The 11,177-nt window shown below is 41.6% G+C and overlaps 1 protein-coding gene across 1 annotated transcript in view; it reads right to left on the minus strand.

The window, feature by feature from the left end:
* Window positions 1–10,660, minus strand: part of cv-c (crossveinless c) — a 345,201-nt gene extending 334,541 nt beyond the window's left edge. The window contains exons 1-2 of the mRNA XM_071587904.1: window positions 9,781–10,660; window positions 2,875–2,922 (exon numbers count right to left, since the gene is read on the minus strand). The gene's annotated coding sequence lies outside the window, so the exon portion shown is untranslated. The remainder of the gene's footprint in view (window positions 1–2,874; window positions 2,923–9,780) is intronic.
* Window positions 10,661–11,177: the final 517 nt, after the last annotated feature.

The following is an 11,177-nucleotide window of genomic DNA, read 5'->3' on the forward strand; positions in this document are numbered from 1 at the left end:
ACACAATCGCTAGCAAGCTTCGCCTGCGTAGGAAAACTCTTACCGCGCGGCTTTCCTCGTTCATTCATTCATTCATTCTAAAACTTCGGAGAATGCCACTAGCCAGGATCTGAAAAAATCACATAGCAGCAAAACCCCGACGGATGGAGCGAAATTAGAAAATGGGAAGGGAAATTTTAAATTCTATGCGGGAGACAACTTTTTACCCCATTAAGTTTCGAAGAACAACTGCGACGCGAGAAAAAAAAGAAATAATTGGTCACACAAATTGGGCCGATGATTTTTACCTCTTCCTCGTCAGAGAATAATAAAATTCCCGAGACCGAAATTTCGAAGTCTTTGACCTTAGTTACTTTTCTGTTCCCGTAAACATAGGCGATGTCCAAGCCATTCAGTTTAATGAAATGGGAAAGTCGAGGAGCATTCGCGTTTGCTCGAAACGAGTTTGAACTTTCTTTTTGCTGTTTTTGGACCTTCCACATAGAACAATTCGTTCAATTAATTCCTATGATAAAACGAGCAAAAATCCACGAATTTTTCGACAAAAATTACAGTATTCTGGTAAGTGGCGCCTTTTTTGCTCTAATAAATCATTATTATACGAGTTAATCAATCAATCGAAGGAGATGAAACTAAGATCACTCGGTAACTTGGCAAAATAAGAAACAAGTATTTTAAGCAAAACTAGGGGTCTTTGAATTCCTCAGGATTTGTTACGTATTTAGCACGAGGAGGAAGTAGTTTGTAAGCAGCACATCACAGCCTAGTTCTAAATCTAGGATGACCTTTATGCGCGGGGTCAACGTATTCCGGCATATTCCACGATTTTTTTGTTTTTATGGGTATTTAGTTGACCTTGAAAGATCCGGATTTCTATGCTTCTGAACTGAATGAACGGAAACAGCGTTTGAATCAGGAAAAAGATTGGCGACCGAACGTTGTCGATTGCTGTCGGTGTGAACGGGCGTTAAAAAAATCCCACGGCTCCGATGACAATCCCCTCATGCCGGGCCGGAAGCCCTCTCTAATCGCCGGCAACTGACATCTCTTCCTAACCCCCCACTCCCACACCCTCGCCACACCATCGCCTTTCCCGCTCACACTTCGCAAAAGAATCGCACGAAAACACACATAAACGCGTCGCCCATCGCGATCCGAGGGAGGAAGGGAGGAGGAATGCCAACGAGGGAGTAGAGGAGGAGTGGAGAAGGGAGGGATGGAGTTACCCGCTGGGAGGTGGAGGGAGGGAGAGAGACTTGAACGCGCGCATGTGGATGCGTCCACGTCTTCGAAGGGAACAAGGCGTTTTCTTCCACATCCCGCGTTTTCGTATTCTCCGTCTTATTCGCGGATGTACACACCAAGCGATTCCGTGACCACCCCAGTGAGAGCGGAAGAGGAGAGTAGGAGAGTGGGGGTAAGGGTTACCGAGAGCCCCCCTCCACCCGGAGTGGATGGTAAGGTTGGAAAAGATAATAATAAAACGTAAGATTAAAAGCGGCGACCGTATGCGTTCTTTCCTTATGTATTAAAAAAATAGCAGAGGATGAATAGAAGGATGGATGGATGGACGCGCGCATTACTCGACTGTCTCGTCGAAAAAAACAGAAAACCTTTTTTTTTATTCGCGCACAAATGAAACGTCGACCCTTCTTCACAACGCGGCCCGAATCCACCCACAGGTGCACGTCAGGTCCCCCGAGTGAGGAGGAGACGGTTGGAGCGATGAAGAAAGAGGTGAATATATTTTCGACTGCGTCTGCACTTGGGGGGAAGAGGAGGCCTTGGGAAGAGGAGGAAAAGACGAGAGAGGAAAAAATAAGTCCGCCCTCCGATTCGCGCGATGGATGATAAAGGGGTTCCCGGAACGACAATCGGAGAACTCCCACATTCGACAGCGCATAAATTTCAATGCACGATGGATGAGGAAAGCACGGAAAAAAATTAAAAGAAAGTAACTATCGCTATAAGGAACGCATTAGCATTCAAAAGTCGAGTCATATAAGACGATGTCCGGGAGACGCATCGAGGGATTTACGTGCGTCATCAAGTTAACGACGGTCTTTTGTTTTCAAGCTACCCAAGATCATGTAAGGTTCATTATGGACTATCGCTCGCAAACCTTGATTAAACACCCCTCACGCTGGACAGGCAAATAGCCCATGTCAATTAGACAAACTTTCTGGGATTGTATGAACACTAATCCCGCAGGCACCTGACGCCTTCGATGCCATTAACGAAACTGAATGTCATCGCGCCCGAAGACACTGAGGCTAAATATACGCTCAAATAAGGATCGGTGATTAAATGATATATGGTTAAGTTACTTTTCATGCGATCAAAGCTGAAATCATATTTACCAAAAACAGGGTGGTGTCGAGATTTTAATGACGAGAAATATACAGGAGTTTTCCTTCAGGAAGATGGTATCATGCGATGGGGGTAATATTAAATTCCTTGCATAAAAATAATGAACCCGCAAAAATATAATGAAGGAAAGCTGCGGTATATGATGGTCAATTTTGACCAAATAAGAGCTTTTCCGGAACCGGTTTATCACCGAAAAACAGGAGTTTTAAAACATTAAAAACTTTGCTGAATAATACTTGTATTTTGCGAGATGAGATTTCGATTACAATATAAATATATTTATATTAATAGCAAAAAAAGGCTTCCGAAATCAGTATTTTGAGAAAAACATCAGATGAGGTCGTTTGGAGGAGCTGTGTTTAAGCTTAGCTAAGCGCAGCCATTGAATTGAAATTAAGTCGATATTCCAAATTCTGACAATAAAATTTTACTGTGGGCAACGTATTGTACGTGTGCGTGGTACTAAATACGAGACGCATGTAAGAAACAAATGTGGGTACTCACATTCACATGCTCTTACTCGATCACACATTTTCTAAACACCACAGGCATCTGCAATGATAAAGAAATGTAAAATTAAAATCATTTCATCAAAGTTTTTTAAAGGCTGACAGTAAACAAAGACATCACTCGTCTGTTTTTATAGTAGTTCATATTCCTTGAAAAACATAATAAATTGAGACAAACATGAACATCCTACGTGAACACTATTGCTGAAAGTGAAAAAATTTAAATGCATAGGAGAACTAAGCAGAGTCATTTCTATAAATTTTTGGTGCGTAATTGCAATAATACAAAAAAATAAGTACACTCTTGAACGCAAAAAACAAAAATGACTCGCATTTATGGGCGTAAAGTGCTGATCATCACACCATCAGGGTAAGCTCGGCGAGCAATCCGTTCGCTGGATGACCTGCCCGGTAGGTTCCACGTTCGACTCCTTCAACGAAGATGAACTGTAACCTGCCTCACTCTCATCTTCCTCGGACTTCGTTCACATCACGAAATTACCTCTACATCTCGGGAATGCGTGACTAAAATAATGATAACAAAAACTAATTATCGGCATAATATTATCTTACAAATAACGGATTCTTAGGAAGATGGTTGCCCTAAAGGTGACGGAATCAAAAAGATTCGTGAAAAGCTATATACTCGTATAAGAGTAGCCGACACCTTTGCGTATTTCATTTCATTTAAAAAAAACTTCGAATACCTAATTTATTAATATTTCTACATCGCCTCTCTTTCATTTAACGGATAAAAGTAAGTAACAAGATCACAATAAAGATTTACATATGATAATTCGGAGTTTTACTAGACCTACGCTGCAGTGGATCTCCAGTCTCATGTCAATGTTTCGAAGACATTACAGCACCTTTCTTTGGATAATAAATGGCTATCATGTTTCCTTGTAGCCTGAACACCGAAGATGCAATGCTTACGAAACGTCTCCATGAGAATTATGACACAACGCAAGGAAACATCTCGGGAAGCGATGAATATCCACAATTACGTGTATGCTGCGAAAGCCGCCGGTATAAATATCAATATAAGATTAAATAATTAATAAAAATTTTATTTTTCTGTGGAGTTAATGTAAAATCGTCGCCATGGGGAGCGACGCCTTGGCCAGTCAAGTTTTGGATCACTTTCATTCAAACAGAGGCAGACTAATACGTACTCATGACAGAATAGACAAGCATTAAACAAATATTAAACAAGAAGATTTTATATTTATGGAAACATCATAGTCGATGCTCAAAACTTGAGAACGGCCCACTCTTTTCTGATTACGTACCACGAGTCATTCATTGGCAATGAAAATCTCAAATCCTGTTGACAAAGCCCTACCTGCAAATTCCATGAATTAGCGACGCTTTCTTTTGGATAAGTTAGTCGAATAGGTACTAATAGACAGAGCGACAATAACTGACCAGACTCTTCAGGTGGGCTGAGTCATGATGACGACGACGACGGTGGAAATTTCCGACAATGTTTGCAAACAGAAGCTGCAATCGTGGTGAAGCAAAATACGTAACACACGAAAGGACGAACGCAGGGCACGTGGTAGGCACCTGGAAATTAAGATGATAAGAGACTGATGCCATATTTAAAAATGAAACACAAACGTATGAAGCATCATTAAAACACAGTGTGAAATGACCTTGCAACTCAAACTAAAAATATTCCTATTTATCTTGGCAAACGAACACTATTGTGTCCTATCAAGATGAAAACGGGATAACCCCTAATTACTCATGGGTAACTCCTAGCTCCTTATGGTGAATGAATACTGTTTTACGCCCTTCCTATATCCCATTTTCTAAAATCAAAAAAACATTGCATACTTTGTCAACCATGTAGATGGAATCAGTTGTCACGTAACCTGCAAATCAAATGGATATATACACAGCTAAATGTTTATTTCAAATTGTAGCTGTAAGAATTGCTTTTATTATGCATAAAAGAGTGTTCATTCTGACTATTTTTGTGTTCTCTTAGTATTATAGGGACTGAAACATTACTCTAGGGGCAACATTTATTTTGAAGAAAAAAATACATGTAAATATCTTAAATTTTGATGCTTTTAAAAAATCCATAACAATTTTATTTGTGGCATGCCCATAACGTGGTTCACCGTAAGCTAAGGAAAAGCAACGAGAAGATAAATATCTTCATATATAAACACAGCCTAAGAATACTTTGGATAGTCATTTGGAATTTTCAAACTGTATTAAAATATTTATTGACTTTCCGCAATAAATAATAATAATCGTTAACATAATCCGCAATTGAGAAGTAAAGAAATCTTGTTTTCTTCTTAGATCACGTTGTATATAGGGCTTTACACTTCTCTATTACTAAAACGCTTCTTTGTTTCTGGCCAGGAAAAAAATAGTAGAAGAGGCTTAAATCATTAATTATTAAGTCTTAACATCCTACCGCTACCAAATAAATGTCACTCCATAGCTTTCTAGTACGCATTCACAGAGTCCTCTCACTCAGTGACTAGTGACTCATTCATATACTAGTAGTCAGGAGTGTCGATCCGATATCAGCACAACGTTTTTCTGTTGGTTCCTGCTACACAGTATGCATCGAATAGACTACATCAAACTATAAGTGTATACATGCTACAGAGATCAGTACTACAATGGCGGAATCGTTCTAAGGCCTCTTGTTTGAGAATAGAACCATTTATCATATGTACGCATAGGCGCCCCCCTCACTATCTGGCTTTGTTGAGGGGATTGCAAGCAGCTAAGCCGTTAGATTTCATTTAATAATAATTCAAGTTTTGTTCCAAAATCAGGAAATGCCTATGTATTATCAGCTACTGTTTATAGAAATTTGAAAACACCTAATAAAAATTGCGATTCCTCCTCCTTCGTGGACTATTGTCCCAACAGATGTACTAGGGTTATTACGCTACGATAATATTGAAGTATTGTTAAGTTTTTGGCAATTCATTTCCATCGTATGCCTATCATCAAGAGTTGTCGTAAACATGTTAGGCATATTGGAACGGGTTCCAAGAGTTGCCTACTGAAAATTGGAATTGCGAATGGTCTACATTTTTCAATTCATTAAACGAGAAACCTTTTCTCACTTATAAAAAGTTACAGGTATGACTGTTGTTAGTATAATTTTATTGAGTTCAGGCACAAACGAGATGATTCAACACGTTTCTTTCACCATCCTTTTTGCATCAATTACAAAGATCCAACTCAAAGCCTATTATCCTTTAACATTACATATAAATTAAGTAATAACAAAAGTTAATTGTTTTACTTGTGGATAGGCATATGCACATTACCAGGACGACAGGCTCAAGGGAATTGACAACGCTTGTTCAAGGAGTTTCAGGGACATATTTCTTAAATTTGAGAATAGGCACTCAAAAATTTGAGAAACGTAAAATTAATAACATGAAACTATTTATTCATGAGACACTCCAAGCTTTTGGGGGAAAAACACGTCTAATATAGCGGTGCATTAATCAAACTGGGAAAAAGGGTAAATGTATAACGCTTCAAGCGCATACAACTATCAACCAAATTTCTGATAATTCCCCCTTCACATCGACGACGTGAAAAGCTTCCAAAATATGCTCGATACTTCGCCACAGAAATTAAAAAAAAAATATCTCGACTCCCCGCAGTCAACTTCCCCATTTTTCAGAAGTTCGAAACTTTCGAAGCGTTAAAAAATTAACGACCTCTGAAATTTCGCCTGGATGCGTTTCTCGGATTTCTGACTTCACCGCGCTAAAGCTTTCTCCAAACACCTCATTAGCGATGAAAATTCACGAGCTGGATAGGCAAGAAAGAGTTCCATGCATGCGCTAAGAGTGACTGACAGGAAAGCCTTCCGGAAAAATTAAAATACGGTCTGGACACGCAACACAGACTGATACAGGAAAATGGCGAGGAAAGAACCGTATCACAACTTCATTAAATTTATAATAATAGAAAATGATGCGAATGGGCTTTGTGAAGTACTCTAGGTGATGTGGAATCTTTTTGAAAATCTAACAAGGAGGGGTAACATTAAAAGAGGACGATATTCATATCGAAACTTAGAAACTACTTGTTTGATGCATGGCGACCCATGACACCGTTATCCACAAGGGAAACGAATTAGGCAGAGCTAATTTCAGGAAAGGGTGATTGACACTGAAATCAATGAAAATAAGTTTAGCTCAAAAATAGGCATTGCTGGATAAGGGTCGATAAAAAGCCGAACATATGTTGGCATAGAAAAGAGGGAGTTTTCACACATAACGATGTTCCGCTCTCTTCCAATCGCGTTTCTCGAGGAATCCCTTCACGTCTACAAGGTAACCCAAAAAAAAGCCTTGGAGAGAAATCAATCTATCAGAATGTCTGCAGCTGAATAACTGGAATAGTAGAATAGAATCTGTCCTCTCCTGAAGAGAATGTTGATTTTCCATCCCTGCGAAAATCTTACCTCGTTAATGTTAGCTTTAAGCATGTACACAAGGAAGAAGATTTTCGGAGAGTAGTTTCAGAATGGAAGCAGAAATGGGCACCACTTGGATGACAGAGGTACTTATTTGCAATTCATAAATTAAATAACTCTCCAGGATTTGTTACTGATTCTATGACTCCTCGTTGACACTCTGAGGTACAACTAAGTACCTCCTACCTATTCCTGACTTGATCCAATCAGTCACCTCCCAAGAAACAACTACGCAAAATCATCAAATAGTTTTCAAAAAGATACATCCAGATATAAAAATAGCAATATGATAGATACTAGAATTCACATGACGGATATCGCCAGAGGGTCTACCAGTATGAAAACAAAAAAAAATAATCACCCGAGCATGAAAATTCTCCGTCATATTTTAGCTGAAATGTTAATTTAAAATTTAAAAGGAACCTTGATTCCGAGAAATTCCATGAGAATATTTCCCATAGTTACTGAAAACTAGGGCAAGCAGTAGTACAAATGTACCTGTGTAGGTATATTAGTATTTCTCTACCGAAATCTAACTTCTACGGCATAGATAACAAAGTATATTTTTTTCCAATCGCCTTCATACATTCTATAACGCTATGAAAGCCACACTTGTCCGTTTGTATTCATGATAAGAATATTTTTACCCACTGAGAATCAAAAATTACACTCGTCATGTCCACGAACTAAAACTTTCTTTTCGTATTTTTTAGTTATATCACGTATGCTCAACATAGTCCATTTAATAATAAATATCTAAGCTTATTTTGTTGCCCTATCTAACAACCCCGATATAAAGCGCATATATATACAGTTGATGTGACGAAGTCATTTCGATTTACTGCGTACTGGAAACGTCATCGTAATCTGCACACTGTCTTTTGCCAAATAAAATTTTTCGTGGGCTTAAAAGTAAGAAAGTCGGCAGGACGTGAGACCATGAACACAGACTTGGGTATCCAAGGGAGAAAAACGTTTAAAAAAATATTGGATCAAGGTACGCGATCTACAAATCACTGATATACTTTCTCTGAAAAAAAAACATTGCTCCGACTAAAACTTCCTGTCAGTTCGAGGAAGTGATCGGCGACATCGCACGGACGGGAAAAGCAGAATTTTAATGAAAACAACCGATCTGCACTACCAGGATGTATGGAGAGACCAGCTCTTCCTGCTCCAAACCATTGCCTTGTAATCAGGAAGGAAATACATACTACGCACTAGAGGAAGCAGAGGAAAGAAACAATTGACGTAAGACATCTTCTTCGCAACCGCAATGCCTGCACTTTTGGAGCAGGCAGGAATGCTGCGGTACAGTGGTGACGCCCCCCCTCCTGGCGGCAGATAACAGGGACCTTATCACGACAACGTGGTGGTCATCCGGGAGCGAGCAAGGCCTCTCCTCGCAGTCATTGGAAGGGTTTCTCGCCCTGCCTTGCACGAATGAACCGACATCGAAGTGACTTGGAATTGATTTACCACCTTCGTGAGCACTTATGAATTCCCGAAATCCGCGTGGAAACGCGGGCGTCGCCAACCGATTTTTAAAAACCTCGATCGCCGCCCAAATACACGTCCTTTCGGGTTTTTTGATTCTGCACTTGTTTTGCAAGCACTGAAATATCACGCGATGCAACTCTGAAATCTTGAACCTCTTACGACCTCTAGTCCATCATTAAGATTAAGACCATAATTCTTTTCATTCGCGGCTTTATTCGTCCTTTGCGGCCAATTATACATTTTAATAAATGTTTTGAACGAGTAACTAAAAAAAAAAGAGTTAAAGGATCAAAGTTTGCAGCAAATTCCAATTTATTAAGCTCGGACACGGTCATAAAATAAGAGCACTGGATTAATGAGATCAAAATCCCTCCTTTTCTACCCGCTTATATTTTCCATGGCGTATTTGCTTAAACTTCTCAAACACACTTATTACCATCGAATTTCCAACACGCAGACTTAATCCTGTTAAGCTTAAATAAAAGTTTAATAATCCAAAACAAGGCATGTAACTTGACGACATGGTTATTACATTGAACTAGCGTGCAATTATCTTTTCCAAAAAGCTGTCATGTTAAAAAACCAGGCAGTCGAAGACATAAACATCTAAACTACCTTTTTTTACCCGGAGTGGTAAATGTTTTCAGTCATGGCACGACAGTGTCTCCGAAGCTGCGAAAATGTTTTTTTTGGCTATTAAAACTATTAAGGGGTCTGAGTCCCCACTCCTTGTTGTTCAGGCATTGACCTAACCATAGCAGCGTTAACTGATGCAGTAATTACCCCTTCTATTGCCATCAGGTGTTGGGGTCCGCAGAGGAAAAACAAGAATCCTATCGCAGAAACGAAATACGTCCTTCAAGACGGTAGGTCCCGCCTTAATGTAAGCAAAGGGCGCAGCCTTGAATGGAATCACTTCCTCACCTGAAAATTCCTTCTGATACCGGAAAGTCTTGGAAATACGCTGGTAGGAAAGGACACGGCACACCTTGCTCTTCCCTCCGCGGTAATGTCACGTTCGCGCGGGCAGTGGGGCCGGATTTACGTCGTTCAGCGTGTCGAGGCCGTGCCCAGTCCCATCCAAACACGACATGCAGAAACCCACAGGGGAAACAAACACACACACACACGAATACGCACTTCTGAAAACTCTCTCTCACGACAACCCACGATATGGTAAACCCTGAATATTGTCCTTTTCCTTCCTCTTATCAGTACAACTCTTTCCAAATGGCACCTCCTATGGACATAAACTACGGGAGCGGTTGTTGATGGAACAAGGAAAACCAAAAGAGTATCCAGGAGATACTCCCCGTTCAGCGATGTATCAAGACACCGGCTTGAGGGCGGAACTGGTCGAAATCACCTTTCGAACTATTGTCTTTTTATTATTCGTCACCTGTCCTTCCCACCACAAGGAGCGTGGAGACCAGAGGGACACGATCACACAACAACCACATGCGAAGTACACCCAAAAAGTAGCACGGCTTGTGGAGTAGCCAGACCACACCGCGTAAGGAATGCGAGGATGAGCAGTGGTAGCGCGCTCGGACGACGTAACCCCTCGGCAGTCCGCGCGAGCGAAAACTATTCCCGGCGGGAGTCCCACTGTCTTCGCCTTCGCTTGCCGGATGGACCACCGCCAGGGCAAATGCGAGAGAGCGCCACCCCGGGAAGGATCGACGGGCGGGAAACGACGGTTGCCCGAGAGGGGAAGAGACGATCACGCGCGCACTCTCCGGGAATCACTGGGAAATACCCGCGGTGACGGGAAAAAAAGCCTGCACGACGACAAGACGTCCTTGCCGCGCCGTTCCGCGGGGTTTACTGACGAAGGCTCTCCTCCTTCCTCGGACGTAACTCCCAAAGCACACATACACACACATTCACACACACGTTCACACGCTAACAAAACAAGATCTCTCTCTCTCTCTCTCTCCCTCACCATTCCCCTCTCTCGATCCTCGAGCCGCTCTTTTCTCCTTTTCCGCTCACCGCGCGTGCGCAGTGGGAAAAGTACCCCTCCTTTCCCTGTCTCCCGCCGTCTTTTCCCCTCCCGCCAACAAAACCCCGTCCGTCCTCCCTCGACCCAAAAGACATCTGTTGACTGCGAAAGCTGGGAGGAAGGTTTTTCGTTGTCCCGAGTATTGCTGCCGGGGATGCTTGCTTGTGGTGGTGAATGGGGTGAGGACTCCTCGAAGAAGTGCTGGAGGCGAAGCAAGAGGGGTGGAGGGTTGGGAGGATCGCGAAAGCGGCTCGCTAGACCTACAGGCGCAGATGTGCGGATCGGAGATGGGTTGTGGGCGTGGATCAGCGGGAGG

The sequence above is a fragment of the Hetaerina americana genome, unplaced genomic scaffold (genome assembly GCF_022747635.1).
Source record: "Hetaerina americana unplaced genomic scaffold, ioHetAmer1.1.p SCAF_3, whole genome shotgun sequence".
NCBI classification, from domain to species: domain Eukaryota; kingdom Metazoa; phylum Arthropoda; class Insecta; order Odonata; family Calopterygidae; genus Hetaerina; species Hetaerina americana.